The sequence below is a fragment of the Schistocerca piceifrons genome, chromosome 10, assembly GCF_021461385.2.
Source record: "Schistocerca piceifrons isolate TAMUIC-IGC-003096 chromosome 10, iqSchPice1.1, whole genome shotgun sequence".
NCBI lineage: Eukaryota > Metazoa > Arthropoda > Insecta > Orthoptera > Acrididae > Schistocerca > Schistocerca piceifrons.
In genome coordinates, this window is record NC_060147.1 from 101,549,270 (window position 1) to 101,567,910 (window position 18,641).

Consider the following 18,641-nt stretch of genomic DNA (forward strand, 5'->3'; position numbering starts at 1 on the left):
AAATGCTACAAACTTATGCACCAACTTAGTAGGGAGAGTGGGGTAATTGCAATCATTTAAGGGAGAACTGAAATAAAACAAAACCAGACAAAGTTGTGAATATTATTTATTACTGAAACTTTACTTAAACCATGGAAAATCCAGGATGGAATGTAACAATACCAGAGAAGGAAAGTTGTTACTCACCATATAGCGGAGATGCTGAGTCGCGATAGGCACAACAAAAAGATTCACACAATTAAAGCTTTCGGCCTTTAAGGCCTTTGTCAGCAGTAGACACACACACACACACATACACAGACGCACGCACGCACACACACAGACACACACACACACAAACTCACATAAACACAACTCGCACACACGTCTGCAGCCTCAGAGAGCTGAGACCACACTGCGAACAGCAGCACCAGTGCATGATGGGAGTGGTGACTGGGTGTTGGTAAGGAGGAGGCTGGAGCGGGGAGGGGGAGGGATAGTATGGTGGGAGTGGCGGACACACAAGTGTTGCAGTTTAGATGGAGGGCAGGAGAGGAGGTGCAGAGGGGGGAGGAGGTAAGTAGTGGAAAGGAGAGAAATAAAAGACTGGGTGTGAGAGTGAAATGACGGCTGCGTAGTGCTGGAATGGGAACAGGGAGGGGGCTGGATGGGTGAGGACAGTGACTAACGAAGGTTGAGGCTAGGAGGGTTACGGGAACGTTGGATGTATTGCAGGGAATGTTCCCACCTGTCCAATTCAGAAAAGCTGGTGTTGGTGGGAAGGATCCATATGACACAGGCTGTGAAGCAGTCATTAATATGAAGGATATCATGTTTGGCAGCATGTTCAGCAGCAGTGTGGTCCACTTGTTTCTTGGCCACAGTTTGTCGGTGGCCATTCATGCGGACAGACAGATTGTTGGTTGTCATACCTACATAGAATGCAGCACAGAGACTGCAGCTTAGCTTGTAAATCACATGACTGGTTTCCCATGTAGCCCTGTCTTTGATAGGATGGGTGATGTTAGTGACTAGACTGGAGTAGGTGGTGGTAGGAGGGTGTATGGGACAGGTCTTGCATCTAGGTCTATTACAGGGGTATGAGCAATGAGGTAAGGGATAGGGAGCAGGGGTTGTATAAGGATGGACAAGTATATTGTATAGGTTCGGTGCACGGCGGAATACTATGGTAGAAAGGGTGGGAAAGATAGTGGGCAGGACATTTCTCATTTCAGGGCACAACGAGAGGTAATCCATAGTGGAGAATGTAATTCAGTTGCTCCAGTCCTGGATGGTACTGAATTATGAGGGGAATGCTCCTCTGCGGCCAGACTGTGGGACTTTGGGGGGTGGTGGGAGACTGGAAAGATAAGGCACGCGAGATTTGTTTTTGTACAAGGATGAGAGGATAATTACACTCAGTGAAGGCTTGAGTGAGACCCTCGGTATATTTTGAGAGGGACTGCTCGTCACTCCAGATGCGACGACCACGGGTGGCTAGACTGTACGGAAGGGACTTCTTGGTATGGAATGGGTGGCAGCAGTCGAAGTGGAGCTATTGCTGGTGGTTAGGAGGTTTGATATGGATGGAGGTACTGATGTAGCCATCTCTGAGGTGAAGGTCAACATCTAGGGTTGTTGGGTTGAGTAGGACCAGATGAAGCAGATGGGGGAGAAGTTGTTGAGGTTCTGGAGGAATGTGAATAAGGTGTCCTCACCTTCAAACCAGATAGCAAAGATGTCATCAATGAATCTGAACCAGGTGAGGGGTTTACGATTCTGCGTTCTTAGGAAGGATTCCTCTAGATGGCCCATGAATAGGTTAGCATAGGATAGTGCCATGCGGGTGCCCATAGCCGTACCGCGGATTTGTTTGTAGGTAATGCCTTCAAAGGAGAAGTAATTGTGGGTGAGGATATATTTGGTCATGGAGACTAAGTCGGAGGTTGTTGGTTTGGAATCCACAGGGCGTCTGGAAAGGTAGTGTTCGACAGCAGTAAGGCAATGGACATTAGGAATGTTAGTGTACAGGGAGGTGGCATCAATAGTGACGAGCAGGGCATCGTGTGGTAAAGGGACAGGAACTGTGGAGAGTCTGTCGAGGCAACTCGCTATGTCCTCTCAGCAATATGCAGCATGGCCGCACATGGCAACATGATGCCCCACCATTCACGAAATTCCAAACAGAAATGCGACGAAAAACGAATGAGAAGAGCAAACACCAAGCAAGGGCAGCCTGCGTCTTCACAGTACTGCCTGTTTTCTGGCGCTCTCCGGGAACTGCTCAAACGAAAGACAGTCAAAGATTTCCATGAATCCTCAGTGTAAAAGTTGTGTTTAAATTACTCATCGACTGCATGTAAACGGACAAATAAATAAACAAAATAAATCGACGAATAAATAAACAAAAGAAGGCGTGTTTTTGAAAGTCCCGCCAGTAGTAATTTTAATACAGCGTATCGAAAATGAAACTGCACATCGATCGATATATCGATTATAGAGTTGCAAGTGGGAAGGTTTGAAGACGATACACTGAGTGCGTATTTACATTCTCATCGTAAATATTTCGTTAATATCCTAGACAACAACCGATTCACCCGTTTCAGAAACTGTAAGTTTATTTCTAAGTTGTGGGTGCATCATGTTAAACTATTGCGTACAAGTGAATATCCCCACTATAGTGCTGCTAACATGTGGTTTGATCGTTCTCTTGATGTGTTCGCCAAGTTATTTAGTTTTTGTTGAAATCTGTTGTTGGATTTTAGTGCCAGCAGTCGTGATGTAATGCTGAAAAGTGCAGAAGCTTGTAAAAGTCGCGTGCCTTGTATTAAGTCCTTCAAACTAAAATGTCTGAAACCAACAAATGATAATGCAATGAATCTCCAAGAGTGAAAAATGCTTTAATGAATTCATTTGTTGTGAGCAGCAGTCTAGGTAATGGCTCTGATATGCAACTGTCATAGGGCTTTTGTAGTGTGTTGCCCGCCCATTCTTACATCTTCACAGTTGCCCACATATTGCTATAACTTATTTTCATTTGCTCAAATTTCTAAAGAGAATGAAACAGCCAAAAACATTCCGAAGAGTACTAAATTAACTTCTTGATATTACTTGAGGTTACGTTAACTTAATCGTCTTTACGTCTTGTGTTAGTGAAATCTGTTTGATATCAAGTCTCACTATTGTATATATTTCTGTGTTATTTTAGTACTTAAATATTAACAATACACCCCATTCTTTGTTAAACACGAACAAAATTTTTATGTTCTCCTTTACTGAAGATCCTTCGTGCCAGATAGTTTCGTCAGAATACAGTGCTCAAAGTAATCTTGAACTTGTGTTTAAATTTCTGCACTGCCCTAAGAGTTCAGCAGTGCCCTTGTATCAGAAAACTTTCCGCAAGAGTTTCGTACTAGGAGCTATTTGGCTTCATAGTCCTCATTGCAGACCTTCAGATAGTACTTGTAGTTTTTGTTACAAAGTAATTTGACGGTGCTTGCCTTTTTCTATGTATTCAGAAGAAACTATAACAAATAAACCCATTATTGAGTTCCGGAGTGACATTTTATGGGAACTGGACTTACATGGATATTATTCTCAGAACATAGAAGTAAAAGTTATGTGGTGCGACCCCCCCCCCCTCCCCGCCCAAACCCCTTTCACCTTAATTCACCAAAATACTCTTCAGAGCCTCGTCTGCCCCAATATACATAGATTTCCAGAATCTACAATGCAGTTTTAGTGTTCATGATGAAAAGTGTGTTAAACATGATAAAAGGCATGAAATATTGCACAAACATAGACAAAAATTACACTACAGATAAGTGTGTTTACATAACCCTTATTTTGTCACGACATTTGTGGGCTCTGTGAAGTATCAAATACACATCTTCCAACATAAAGAGATTAGGGCTATGCTGCAGATCAGTCTATAAGTATCTCATGTCCAACATAAATAGACTAGGGGTATGCTGCAGATCAGTTGTATCAGTATCTGGTGTTAGTTAGAAACATCCTGCATAAACATCTTCCAATTTTAAACAACAGGTTAAGAGTAAGTATGTTCACAAATGTTATTAACTGTTGCAAATGTTTCTCTTCCCTTAAGAAGTAGTGCAAAGTGTAAATATAGTGTTAGGATTAAAAAAAAGACTTACAGGGCTCAACAGTAGTATGGAAAGAAGCCAAATATTTGAAAACACATGTATTTAATAACTTCACAAAGTGAGTTGACTTATTGGCAATGTAGTGCATGAAAATACATTAAACTTATTGCTAAAAATTCGTAGCCGTTCATAAAGTGGATTTTAAATAGAAATTGCAACTAATCTACCATCCCCAGTTTCGTATTTCAGATTTTGATATGTAGTTTCCAATATTTTCCAAAACTTAAACTACAGATTTTTAGCTCTTGATGTGCAATTCTTGAGGTTTTGCACACATTCATATGAGGGCGGTCAAAATGAATGTGGCATTCAGAGCTTTGGACAGAGGATTACTTTGTAGTTATGGGTGTTCTTGAGTACTGCATCAACCCACTGCTAAGAGTAGCAACCCGCTTACAAATTGCAGGGTTCAAGGTTATGTTGACAGCGTACCATGGCCACTTAAAATTAAGGAAAAATTCACCAGGTCAAATATTTGTGAAATTGTTGCCAAGTTTTTTCTAGTCAAAAAGCTTTGTAATAATGTAAAGTACTGTATGAGTAGCAAAGCCACCAGTTTCTGTGCTTTACAGCTAAACAGTTTCAGATATGTAGTGTAAGGTAAAGAGAATGCCAAAGACCATTGCACCAAATTATACTCCTTTTCGAAGTCCTATATCACAAAATGGACAGTTCCACTTTTTTGGCTTAAGCACCATATGAAAGTGTTCATTTGTTGGGTCGACAGAAGCGTCCGATCCCACGCGTCTGGCTTTGACCCGTGGCGTAAGGATGTTGTCGTGTGTGACGTCATGACGGCGCGGAGTTTGGTTTGAGTGTGGCTGTCTCCAGTTCTGTTTTATCTTATTTTATTTACTTTTCTGATCTGTTCGTTCTATCTCATGAGATTTGTTTTTTTTTAAATTTAAAAACACTTATTACTTATTTTAATTATCTGTTTCCTCGAATTTCTGTTTTAGTTTATTATATTTATCTTTCTGATCTGTTTGTTCTATCCCGTGAGATTTTTTTCTTTAAAAGACAAAAAACACTAATCAGCTACTGAAGCATCTTTATCTTCTATGGGTTGCAGGGGTTACGACCCCTGGGGAGGTGGGTGGGTATTCATGCATGGCTGTCTTCACTTACACGTTGTAGCTACGCAAGGCGTCTAAATTTGTTTATATTTAGTTTGTCCCCCACCCAAAACACCCCATTTCCCACGCTTGTCCCGTTAGTGTCATTAGGCTTCTTGTGGAAAGTGTGTGTGTTTGTTTTTGTTTCCGCCATATTTGTGACGTCATGGGTCAAAGCAGACGGGTGGGATCGGACGCTTCCGTATTTCCCATTTGTTCCTGCAGGACTGTGTAATTTCCTTTGTAGGGTTTCCTTTAAATGACAGAGTAATGCATACAAAATGGTTTCTGGAGTTTGATTAACTCATTCTGTGCATAGACAATAAATTGGAGTCAGTTCACAGTGACTTTGGCCACTACAGCGTTTTGAAACTTAGTGTTCACATTGCTAGTGGGTATGCCTGATACCGAGGCAAGTCCAGAACTGGAGGAAAACTTTGCTCAGGTTCATAAGCATTCGGCGAATATCTTAACTGAGGATCCGAAGCCTCTGGTGGGTGTCTTACAGGTTCCCCAGCCTGCCTGATCAAAACACAGTAAGAAACTGATCATTACAAAAAACCAAACTTACTGTCCACATATTAGACAATAGCATCTAAACACTGCTGGCCCAATCAGGTTGTAGCAGCTGCAGGAGGAGTTGCTAAAAGAGGCTGTTCAAAATTCAGCTTGGATCTTCTCCCAATGACCAATGGAAAGAATATGATGGTCCACTGTGGTGCAAAAAATTTATTGTTCCATGATGATGCTCAGCTGAGATTTTGCATACATTTCTAACCCACCAATTGCCATCCTAAACATGAGAAATGTACTGACCGGGTTGTTTCCAGACCCTGTGTAAACCAACAGGAATAAACTGGTGGTTTTCCATTATTTCAACAACAATGGAAATGGATGCAAACTGCACTGGAGCAGGTTGATCACATTCAGTTTAATTTTTCAACAAAAATGTATTTGACATTTCACAAGTTATCACAAAATTTGTGGAGGCCAAATTGTGTGAGAATAGGATTGTCATTTGTACATTGCAACCTTGCTCTAGCACCTAACTGCTTTGCTGTGCCATTGACAGCACTGCAAAAAAATAGTAGTAGTAGCAGTAGTAATAGTAATAATAATAATAATAATAATAATAAATTCTACTCAGCTTGTATTTGTCTTCAAAATTGAAAAGTTGTAAAATTTCTCCAGTCCACCTCCATAAGTAAGTGATCAGCATTTCCAACTGCTATGCAGAGAACTTGGGTTTGATTACCAGTATTGTTAAGAATTTTTCCTTTCTGGGAGGCCTGGAAAAGGATGCACTCAGCCTCATGATGTTACGTGAAGAGCTGCTTCAGTGAGACGAAGCACCCGCGTGTCCACACACCACACACACACACACACACACACACACACACACACAACAGTACTCAGAGAACAAAATAACTCCTCAAAGATGTAAAGATGAATGATAACAAAAATATGTTAGTAAAACAATCTCCCTGATGGCCGACCTAGATCTCTTGTACAAGGTTCCCCATCGGATCAATCGTCAAATATTGTCATGGTGATACAGCCTCATACACAGGTCCCTGATCCAAGAATCCAGATTCTGTCAGCTTTGTACTTTCATTACATGCATGAAACCTCATGTTGCCATCAATCAAAACGAACTGTTGCAAAAATGTTGTCATCATATTGTCAATAAGCCAATTCGAAGTGAATAACTATTAAATTTTTCTGCCGTATCTGTCTTAGGCAAAAACGAAGATAAACAGTCCATAAAAACACACAACAGTAATAATACTTTACACGAACACTGGTGCATAAACCCCCATAACAATAAATCAACACAACTCACTCACGACACAGCACACACTTCCAGCTACTACTTCACAGAATGATTACACAAAGTTAAATGACGGAATATTACACGACACAAACATTATCAGAACTGAACATCCACTACAGGAACACACAACCAAATACAACAACACATCTTCAAAAAACACGACCCGACTCAAAAACACAATGACATAACACAACACGACACACTTATGCCAAAGGTCCAAACAGACATGTGGAATCCGATACTTCCCTTTTCCAGGAATTTCAGTTTTGTGTCAACAGATGAACAGAATTGTTATGAATTCCAGTAATACTCTTCGAAAGTTCTTCATTGTTACCTGGGTCCATGATGAAATTTTTGTCTTACAGCCAAAGTGAGCAGTTCAGCAACAAAATTATGTTTAACAATGCCTTGGAGATCTTGAAACAGTGTTAACACTTTCTATTCTCCACAATATCTTTGATACAAAATGCTCATACATGTGTGTAATACTTGCATTATAGAGTGCTAGTTTTTGAATATCCTAGAATGAAGAAGTTTTTGCACCTTGATTCATGAATATCTTCCTAAAAATTCCAGGTGATTTTTAACTTCTCTGCTGCATACAAAATGAAATACCAGTCAACCTAGGAAATCATATTTTAAACATTATATGAAATTTTCTTTTAAAGTATCAGTTGAATCTTGAACTATCATAAGCATTTTTGTAGCCATTATCGTTTGTTGTTTAAAGTCTAGTCCTGAAGTGTCTCCATGAAACAAATTACATTTTAAAAATATTACATATTCTTGTACAAAACAATGAGCTCTTTCAAATTATAGATTAAGTTAAGAGTTGAGATGTTCTTTTTATGACATACATGGCTTCAAAAAAGAAAAAAAATATTCAAAATCTGTTGGACCATCTTTACCACAAAATATTCTTAAACTAAGTAATTGTAATTCATAGGACTTGGTAACTTAGCTAATCGTAAGGCTCTTTATTATTTTACAACAGAGGCCTTCCTAAGGTTTTTAAGTTTAGAAAACAATATCGACGATACTTTATAAGGTATTTGACGTGGCTAATTATTTCTCAATTTTAAAGTGGCATTGATAACAAGACTGTTCAATGTTGAATTCTGCAGTTTTTAAATTTGTTTGCACAGTTTGCTGTGAAGTGATGCAGCAACTGTCACAGGGAGATCACTCTTAGGTATTGGTACTATGTAATCATTTGTCAAAGATGATAAAATTCAGAATGCTGCATACTCATTGACAATCCTCACACAAATGAGTGTAACATCCTAAGTATTGTACATCAAGAGTAAATTGTTGGCTTCTACATATCAAATTCCGACAAAATGTGAGGCCCAAGTTAGCATCAAATGCTTCAGTTCACAACAATTGCTCTACATAAGTTACTGTGTTTGAAACAATTAGAAAATTAACTTACTTTGCATACTTTCATTTACTGATGTAACTTTGAATAATTTTGTTTGCAATTCCATATTTAGACACAAAGTATTTATAACACAAAGACATGCAGTAAGGTGTGCACCGTTAAATGCCTACAGGCAACAGTTCTGTAGACAGCCTCTGTAGCCTTCGGTGTAGAAGAATCCGGGTTTGGCTCTCAGTTCCACCTCGGATTTTTTGAGGCAGGTTGGTCTCAGCCCTTGTTAGGCAGATGAGGAGCTACTTGAATCAAGAAGCTGCAACATCATGAGGATTCATCTACTGACAGTGACTGCTCTAGGATCTGTCGACATGCTGATGATGTGTCTGACAATCATAGATCGCACCTCGTACTGCCTTGTATGCACCAGTCCACCATTTTGAACAGGCCTAATCCCTGAGTGGTGTTTTTGTTATATAGTTCAGTACTTTGCATTAATCTGTAATTTTTGTTTGGTTGTGGTGTACAGGAAATCAGGTACAGTGGTGTTTAGTGTTTTGAACTTTGTTTCTCACAGTTTTACTCGTCATTTGAAGTTAGACTGTAGTAGAGTGGAATGTATGTGTTGTCGGACACATGGCATTGGGCATGAACCTCTGCTTTGTCCACCGGTAGTCTCACAGTAGTTGTCTTGTTAAAAAAAGAAGTTACTTGTACTCTCATATGGAATTTGTTGTTAGTAATCAGGCACAATTTGAAAATGGTAGTGTTTGTAAATATAACACCAGAAACAAAAGTAGTCTCCACTATCTGCAATTTGATGTACACTTGCAACTTGCACGGATAGGACCGACATATATCTCCACAAAAATAGTTAGTTGGTTACACCTTCCGAGGAACATTTTGCGTATGTTTATAGTCTGAAAATCTCTAAGGCTTTTGTTTATATTACATAAAGAAAAGGTACACAGGTGTGAGTTAGTAATTTCCATCCATCACTTTTTACACTTTACATTAATAGAAAGGAATTCTTCTATGGAATGGGAATTGTCAAGGGGAAATTTTCTAAATGTTTCTTTGCTGTCTGTCAGACATTTTATATCACTGGGTTCAAAAATTTTTGTTGCAGCATTCTGCACCCCATTTTATGCTGAAGACAACCTTAATGTGAAGTAATGAATGCAATTTTTCCTTCTTGTATCGTAACTATGTATATCACTGTTCATTTTAAACTGTAGTGGATTATTTATCCTGAACGTCATGAGGGAATAAATATACTATGAAGCAGAAGTCAGAATGCCCAACTCCTTAAACAGATGTCTACAGGATGATCATGGGCAAGCACTACATTTTATTCTTACAGCACATTTTTGCACTTTGAATACTTCTTTCTTATAGATGAGTTACCCCAGACCATTATTCAATACGACATTACTGAATGAAAATATGTCTGCTTAATGATTTGTCTCCCAGGATTTGCAATGATTCTAAGTGCAAATGTGGCTGAACTAAATTGTTAAAAGTATTCAAAAATTTTCCAATTTAAATATTCAGTGATATGGATATCTAAGAATTCTGTAGATGTCACACTATTTATTATTTCCTCACCATGTCTCACATATCATTGATGTACCTCTAGATGTGCAGATATGAGTATGTTGCATCTTTTTAAAATTGAGGACGACACCCTTCAGTGTTACTTTTAAGACATTGTTTACCATTTTTTCCATTTCTGTATGTGCTCTTGGATTGATTACAATACTAGTGTCATCTGCAAAAAGAACTAATTATGCTTGTTGTGTATTAGACTTAAGATCATTTACATATATGAGGAACAACAGTGAACCTAAGATTGGGAAACTCCCATACATGACTTCTCCCTAATCAGCATTAAGACTCGGCACTATTTTGGTTAAATTACTAATTTTTCCATTCTTTTGGTTATATATGACATTAGCCATTGGTTGGCTATATCATCAATTCGCACTGTCAAATGCCGTATAGAGGTCACAGAAACTACCAGCTGGTGATATTTTATTATTTAATGGATGTAATATCTGGTGAGGGAACATGTTAACGGCATTCTCAGTAGCACAACCCTTCTGAGAACCAAACTGTGATTTGCTGAAGATATTGTTGTTTGTAAGGTGAGATTATTATTCTAGAATACATTACCTTCTCAAAAATTTTGGAAAATGAGATCGTAAGTGAAACATGTTGGTAGTTATTGACATCTTTCGTAAAGATGTTTTTAACAACAACATATTTCTATCTCATAAAAAATGCCTGGAGTGAGTGAGACATTACACATTTCGGATAAGACCGGGTTTATTATATAGTATCAAATCTTTAGTACTCAATAGGAAACACCGTCAAAACCACATGCACTTTTATTTTTGGGAGAATGTATAATTTTCTTAATTCCAGAAGGATAAGTTGGTGATGCATTCAGATGATTCAGTTTTGTGTGAGCTACATTTTCAATATGCTGCAGTGATTTTTCTGTTGAACTGTTTGTCCCTATGCTTTCTACTATGTTTAAGAAATGATTTAATATGTTTGCTACTTGTGACTCATGATTTATAGTCCTTCTAGTCAGTTCACTATTGAGACTAGCTTGCTCTGTGGCTTATTGTTCTGTCCCTCATTCAACTAAATTCCGTATAGCCTCAAGTCTGTTGTCAGAATTACTGACTTCTGACATTGTATGCATGTTCCTTGATTTTTTTAGTATCCTTCCCTTATAAATTAAGTGTGCCGGCTGGTAACAAATGTTAATCTTAAAACGGGTGTTTTAGCTTGTTTCATAATTGTTGGCACTATGTTATTGTGGTCTTTAGTCTGAAGAATGGTTTGATGCAGCTCTCCGTGTTAGCCTGTGCTAGGTCCTTCTTCTCTGCAAAACTACAGTAACTTAAATCCATTTGAACCTGTTTACTGTATGCAGCCCTTGGTTTGCCTGTACAAGGGGATAATTGAGAGAAGACCCTCGTGCAGAGAAAGATTGAGAGTAGAAGACCACATGGGAAAGCAGCAGACAGACAGTTGGAGCAAGCGAAGGAGATTACCAGTCTGCCTCTTCACATCATATTTAGAAAGGCCGAAGATCGCTGTGGATGGAGACATCTGTCTGAAGTTTCAACTGTGTAAGAATAATGAGGAAATGAGGTCACAGCACTCAGCAATGAGTAAAATGACTAGTGAGAGAGAGCAGTTCAGTTAGTTATTTGATTAACCCATAAAAATTTCAGCATTCTCTGTAAAGCCTCATTTCAAAAGCCTGTGTTTTCTTCATGTCTGAACTTTTTTTCAGCACATTTCATTTCTGTGAAAGATTTCATTTGAGACAAATACTTTCAAAAAAGACTTTGTAACATTTACATTTAGTATTAACAAATTTCTCTTTCAGAAGTACTTTTCTTGCCATTGTCAGCCTGCATTTTATGTCTTCCATACCTCAGCCATCATCAATTACTTTGTTGCTTAAATACAGTACTAAAACATATCTACAACTTTTAGTGTCTCAATTTGTAATCTAATCCCCTCAGCATTGCCTGATTTAATTCGAGTAGATTCCTCCACCTTTACTTTACTTTTTTATGTTCATCTTACAACGTCCTTTCAAGACTCCATCCATTCTGCTCAACTTTTCTTTCAAGACTTTCTCTGTCCCTGACAAAATTGTTGTTGTTGTGGTCTTCAGTCCTGAGACTGGTTTGATGCAGCTCTCCATGCTACTCTATCCTGTGTAAGCTTCTTCATCTCCCAGTACCTACTGCAACCTACATCCTTCTGAATCTGTTTAGTGTATTCATCTCTTGGTCTCCCTCTACAACTTTTATCCTCCACGCTGCACTCCAATGCTAAATTGGTGATCCCTTGATGCCTCAGAACATGTCCTACCAACCGATCCCCTCTTCTGGTCAAGTTGTGCCACAAACTTCTCTTTTCCCCAATTCTATTCAATACCTCCTCATTAGTTATGTGATCTACCCATCTAATCTTCAGCATTCTTCTGTATCACCACATTTCAAAAGCTTCTATTCTCTTCTTGTCCAAACTATTTATCGTCCATGTTTCACTTCCATACATGGCTACACTCCATAGGAATACTTTCAGAAACAACTTCCTGACACTTAAATCTATACTCGATGTTAACAAATTTCTCTTCTTCAGAAACGTTTTCCTTGCCATTGCCAGTCTACATTTTATATCCTCTGTACTTCGACCATCGTCAGTTATTTTGCTTCCCAAATAGCAAAATTCCTTTACTACTACTAGATTCCTCCACCTTTACTTTACTTTTTTTATGTTCATCTTACAACGTCCTTTCAAGACTCCATCCATTCTGCTCAACTTTTCTTTCAAGACTTTCTCTGTCCCTGACAAAATTGTTGTTGTTGTGGTCTTCAGTCCTGAGACTGGTTTGATGCAGCTCTCCATGCTACTCTATCCTGTGTAAGCTTCTTCATCTCCCAGTACCTACTGCAACCTACATCCTTCTGAATTTTACCCTTCTGCATTTTACCCTGCTGCCTTTAAAATAGAGTGTAGTCTTGTACCATTGCGAAAAGCATTTACAAGTGGTATAAATATGTGTATCTCTTACAATAAATTGTAAGGTCAGATACAATAACATGAAGTTATTCCATTGTATTGCACTTAAATGAATGTCCTTGACTTATTTACTAATCCTGGAGATCTCTCTCTTTGTGATCCATGGGATAAGACTAAAGTAACTTAATTTGTGTGCCTTCTGGCCACTGGCGTAAATTATCTTCTGCGGGCTGGTGTTGGTGCCTTCTGTAGTCTGCTTGTACAGCTTGGCAGCTTCAGGTACTTGCATTATATTGAGATATTTGTTCCTGACAAAAATAAGTGCTCTCATTGTTATTTGTTGGTGAGTAGGTCTGTTTGCCATTGTTATGAATTTAATTTATTGTCCAAATGTCATTGTTTGGAAGTTGAGCATTTTTTTTCTGCATAATTTCAAAGACAAAGACAGATATTCTGTGCATATCGGCTGTAATGCATTTCCCTCACTCTAATAATATACTGATTACTATATTAAACTGCTTCTTCGGGTGTACTTCAGATTGTGAACAACACGTGTAGTATGTAGTCTACACATTATTGTAGTAAATTTAGCTTTTTTGAGAAGGTGAGTGGTGAGTAAGTGTACAGTGTTGTGTGTTTGTGTCGTTAAGTGTGATAGTATACCTCTCAGCATATTTCTTGTGGTAATCTGTGATGTATCAGTTCGTTTAGATTAGGGTGTAAGAGGACAATTTGGTTGAGCATTGGCAGAGTCAATGAATGTGTGTGAGAAAAAAAGGCTGTGGTACCATATTGATTTGCAGCAGAGCTTTAGTGCTAATTTCATTTTTCCATTATAAGTAACTAAAACTGAAATGTAAATTCAGAAAAGCTGTTTTATATAGCATACAAATATGAATTTATTGGTGCATTTTATGTACATGTTATAAATTAAATATGAAAAACTCAGAAGGGGAGGGGAAGGTGGTGAAGGAAGACATTGCACTACATAACTCTTTATCATGTTTGAGATGATGATAATAGTGACTGAAATCCAGTGTAGGTTCGTAACCCAATTCTCTTGGATATCACTAACGGATTTACCAAGTTTATTTTTGCCATCCAATGGACTGGTCATCAACCATTTTATCTGCCCTCAGTTCATGAGACATTACATTATGGTTGACAATTTAACCCAGGACATTGGCACTAAGTTAGATGATAAGAAATTTTAAGCGACTGCCTTACCTTCCTTCCTGACCATATACTGAAAGAAACTTCCTCCTATAGGATTTGGGACTGCCACCTCTGAATGTAGTTGAAACAATGGATACAGTAAGCAGATTCAGAAGGATGCAGGTTGGAATATCAAAAATTTAAGGAAAAGATAGATTGCTACTTTCTGTAAAGATGACTCGTTAAGTTGCAGACAGGCTCTACTAAAAGACAAGTACACATTAGCTTTTGGCCACAGCCTTTGTTAAAAAAAAAAAAAAAAAAAAAAAAAAAAAGGAGACACATTCATTTACACGAGTGAGCACCTGCCCACCTCCCCCCTCCCCCCCCCTCCCACACACACACACGACTTCCATCTCTGGGAGCTCAGAAGAGAATGCAACTGTCACATAAAACTGGAGCAGCAGTCCGGAGGAGCTGGGAAAGGGGAAGCGATAGCAGTATGTGGGTGGGGAGAGAGCGAGAGAGAATAGCACTGTCTGGCAGAGTTTGCAGGGACTAAACTGCCAATCGACGCAGCATCGGGAAGCTGTGGGGCAGTGAGATGGGGTTGGGGAGGGGGGGGGGGATGAAAACAGGGTGAAAAGGAGAGGATCAGGGAAAGATGGGCGGGCGCGTTGACAGAGGGCAGCACACAAAGAGGGTGGGAGATGAGAATAGGGGGGAGTTGATAGGATGGAAGGATTGGAACTGTTGGGTGGAAAGGTGGGGAATCTAGTCCCCATTACACAGGGTGTATTAAAAAAGAATCATTCGATTTGGCACGTCTATATTTCTGAAACTAATAAACATATACAGTGAATTTTGCTTTTTGATGAACCGGAAGCTCAAGAAATTTTTTTTCATATGTGCTCAATACGTCCTCCTTGAGATGCATGGCATATGTCAATGGTGTGTTCAAATTGTTCCTACAGTGCAGTGAGCATATCTTGAGTTACAGCTTCCACAGCTGCTGTTATGCGATGTCTCAGTTGATTCATTGTCTTTTATAAATCCCCACAAAAAGTAATCACATACAGTCACGTCTGGTGACCTTCGAGGCCAATGCTGTAAGGCTGAATTATTTGGTGAAGTGTAACTGACCCACCAATCAGTAAGCCTTTGATTTAAAAATTCCCGCCCTTCCAGATGCCAGTGTGGTGGTGTCCCATCCTGTTGGTAAGTGAAGTCATTCGAATAAGTCTTCACCTGTGGAAAAGAAAGCTCTCAAGTATATTGAGGTATGTGCTTCCCATAACAGTATTCTTGGCAAAGAAAAATGGTCCATACACCTTTTCCTGTGAAAATGCACAAACCACATTAAATTTTGGACAGTTCCACTCATGTTGTACAACATCATGTGGTTATTCCATACCCCATATTCTCACATTATGATGGTTCACCTTTCCGGTTAAATTGAATGCCTGGTCACTAAACAGTAAGTGTGGAAGAAAACTGTCATCCTCCATCTTGACAAGAACAAAATTCCAGAGCTCCACACGTTGTTGTTTCTCACCTTCACGAACAGTTTGCAGTAGCTGAATTTTGTATGGTTTCATGTGTAAATGTCTATGCAACACACACCAGACATTGGGGGCATGTTGAGCTGTCGAGTTGCACGGCGAACGGATTTCTGTGGACTCCTTGTGAAACTATGGCATATGCTTTCGATGTCTGTGTCAGACACTTGGGGACGGCCTGGCAATTTGCCTTCACACAAACAACCTGTTTCTTGGAATTGATCAGGCCAATGTCTAATGCTCTGTGCTATAGGAGGACCCACACCATACCTAAAGTCATGACTAGACTCTTGCTAATCTTGCCATTTCTCGCACATATGGGTGCCAAATTAGCAGAAGTGCCAGATTATTGAGTGTCTTGAATTTATTTTATTTTGTTTTTTTATTTATTTTTGAAACATATGGGATATATTGTTCCGAACTTTATTAAACCAAAGGATACAATTTTAAAACATAGATGATACACTTTAATAAATCCAAAAGTACATTAATTTTCAAAGAAAACTCAGCCTTGAGTGTATACTGTACATAATTAGACAGTCATATCACTCACTGTGACACATGTCCATAATTTTTAACTGTTGCAATGATGATACGTGATGGTGGCATGCTTTATTACGCAACCGCTTTGCAAGCATTACATTGGTAATGCATGTATCTGGTTGTTGCATAATGTACTCCAGGAAGACCTCAGCATCTTCAGCACCAGCATTGTGAGAAATCTTCATCCTCTCTCCTCCTGTGTCCTCTTCTTCATTACTTTCTTGCACGCTTTTGATTATTTCTTCATCTGTTAAAGTTTGATCCGTATCACAGTTTTCCTCATTCAGCCACTTAATAACATCTTCACCATCAGTTTCTTCTCCTCCTGAAAGGTTGTGGAACATGTCAGTGTTAGTTATGAATTGACTGACTCATCGCTGTCCCTGACTATTGGATCCAACTCGGCATCAATGGATGGCCACAATTTTCTCCAGCTCTTCATTATGGTAGCGCTCTCCCTTTTTCCCATACGTTGGCTGCTTGGAAAACATCATCACATTTGTTAATTGCTTTCCACGCCTTCAGCATAGTCTCGATAGAGTTGCTTTCACTTTTGTTCAGCAAGGAGACAAGAAGTGAATGTTGATAATGATGTTTGATTCCAAAATCCCCTGGTCCACGGGCTGAATTGGGGCTGTCACTTTGGGTGGGAGAAAGAGTGCTTGTATACCATTGGACTTTAGAGAAACATCTGAAGGATGGCTAGGAGCATTGTCAGTTATATGGATAACTTTCAGTGGAAGATTTTTCTTCTTTACCTCTTTTCTCACTGCTGGTACAAACGTTTCATTGAACCGCAAAGAGAATATTTGTCTGTCCATCCGTGCTTTCTTCTGAGTCCAGTACTGCACTTCTGAAGTATTTATGTCAGTGTGTTGAAAACAACATGGATGTTGGGATTTTCCAGTTATCATAAGTGATAGTTTATGACTCCCATTTGCATTACAACACGCCATTAATGTTACACACTGTTTCTGTTACTTGTAACTATGAGCTTTCTTCTTGTTCTTGGCAGCTAATGTTTTTGAAGGAAGCATCTTGTAAAATAGTCTTGTTTCATCAGCATTATACAAGTCATCAGCAGTGAAATCTTCTTCCTCTATTATTTTCCATATCTTGCTTACAAACTCATCAGAATCCCTTATCATTACCTGAGTGACTTTCCCTGGTGACTGTCAGCTGCCGAATGCTATGTTGTTTTTTTCTGATAGCCAGCCTACGCTCACTGCAAACAAGTTACTACCGCCAAGTTGTTTGTTAAATGCAGCTGCTGTTTCCTTTACAATTGGGCCACTGACTGGAATTCCTTTACTGCGCTGTTGTACGAACCATCTATAAACATCTACATCCAGTTCTTCATTCTCACACTTTCGCATAACCTTCTGTTTTCCCAACTCACTATCCATTTGTGTTGAGTACTGTCGAATAACATCTTCTTTCTTTTTGATGTCATAAATAGTTGCCTGTCCAACATTGAACTCAGCAGAAATGGCTCTCTGTGAAGAACCTTGATTTAACTTACCTAAAATTTCGAGTTTCCACTTGAGGTCTAGCGTAACGTGTTTCCTTTTAGAAGACTTGATTCCAAACCTTAAAGAAAGCTACAATTTCAAATACAGTATATACAGCATCGTTTAACTAAACATTGTTGCACATGATAATTCATTGTGCATGTGTTTTTTGATGTGCGCTGGATTTCTGAGCGGACAGCGTACTGAGGGCTGGATTAATGAGAGTCTAGTGTATTATTGACCCACACTGCACAAATCTCTGTTTTTCCGACACCATTTTTCCTAGAACTGAGGTGGGCGTGCACTGCTGCTACCTAGTGGGGACCATGTAAAATTCGTGAGTTTGATCTTTTTAACAGTACGTTGTTCGCACACACACCTCAAACAACAGAATAGCTGTGACTTTTTTTAAATTCAGATAATTCTTTTTGATATGCCGTGTATGTGACTTACAGAGTTGGGTAACTGACATTTAATGTTAAACTTGGAACATTGCACTCTTGCAGTTTCTTTGTCTTTAGTCGATAAATAGAAACACCTGTGCCGCTATAATTTACAGGGTGTATTGTGTGGCTCAAGATTCAAGTATCTTTTACTGATTTTAAATCACAATGAAAAGAGTATTAAATTCTGCATAAACTCCCAACTAATTCATACTACGTGGTATCGTCAGGCACACCATTATTTATTTAGTCTGTAGACAACCCACAGTTGTGGCACAAGTGTGATAGGACCATCCTCCATAAACGTCAAACCACCCTCCTCCCCTCTAACCTCCCCCTTGCAGAAATCTTGCCTGTTGTGACATATTGGCCTGTACTGTAGTCTAGAGGCATATGTGTGTCAC

At 39.1% G+C, this 18,641-nt stretch overlaps 1 protein-coding gene across 1 annotated transcript in view; it reads left to right on the plus strand.

The window, feature by feature from the left end:
- The first annotated feature begins 2,480 nt into the window (after nt 1–2,480).
- LOC124718903 (general transcription factor 3C polypeptide 3) overlaps nt 2,481–18,641 on the plus strand; it is a 30,896-nt gene continuing 14,735 nt past the window's right edge. The window contains exon 1 of the mRNA XM_047244551.1: nt 2,481–2,590. The gene's annotated coding sequence lies outside the window, so the exon portion shown is untranslated. The remainder of the gene's footprint in view (nt 2,591–18,641) is intronic.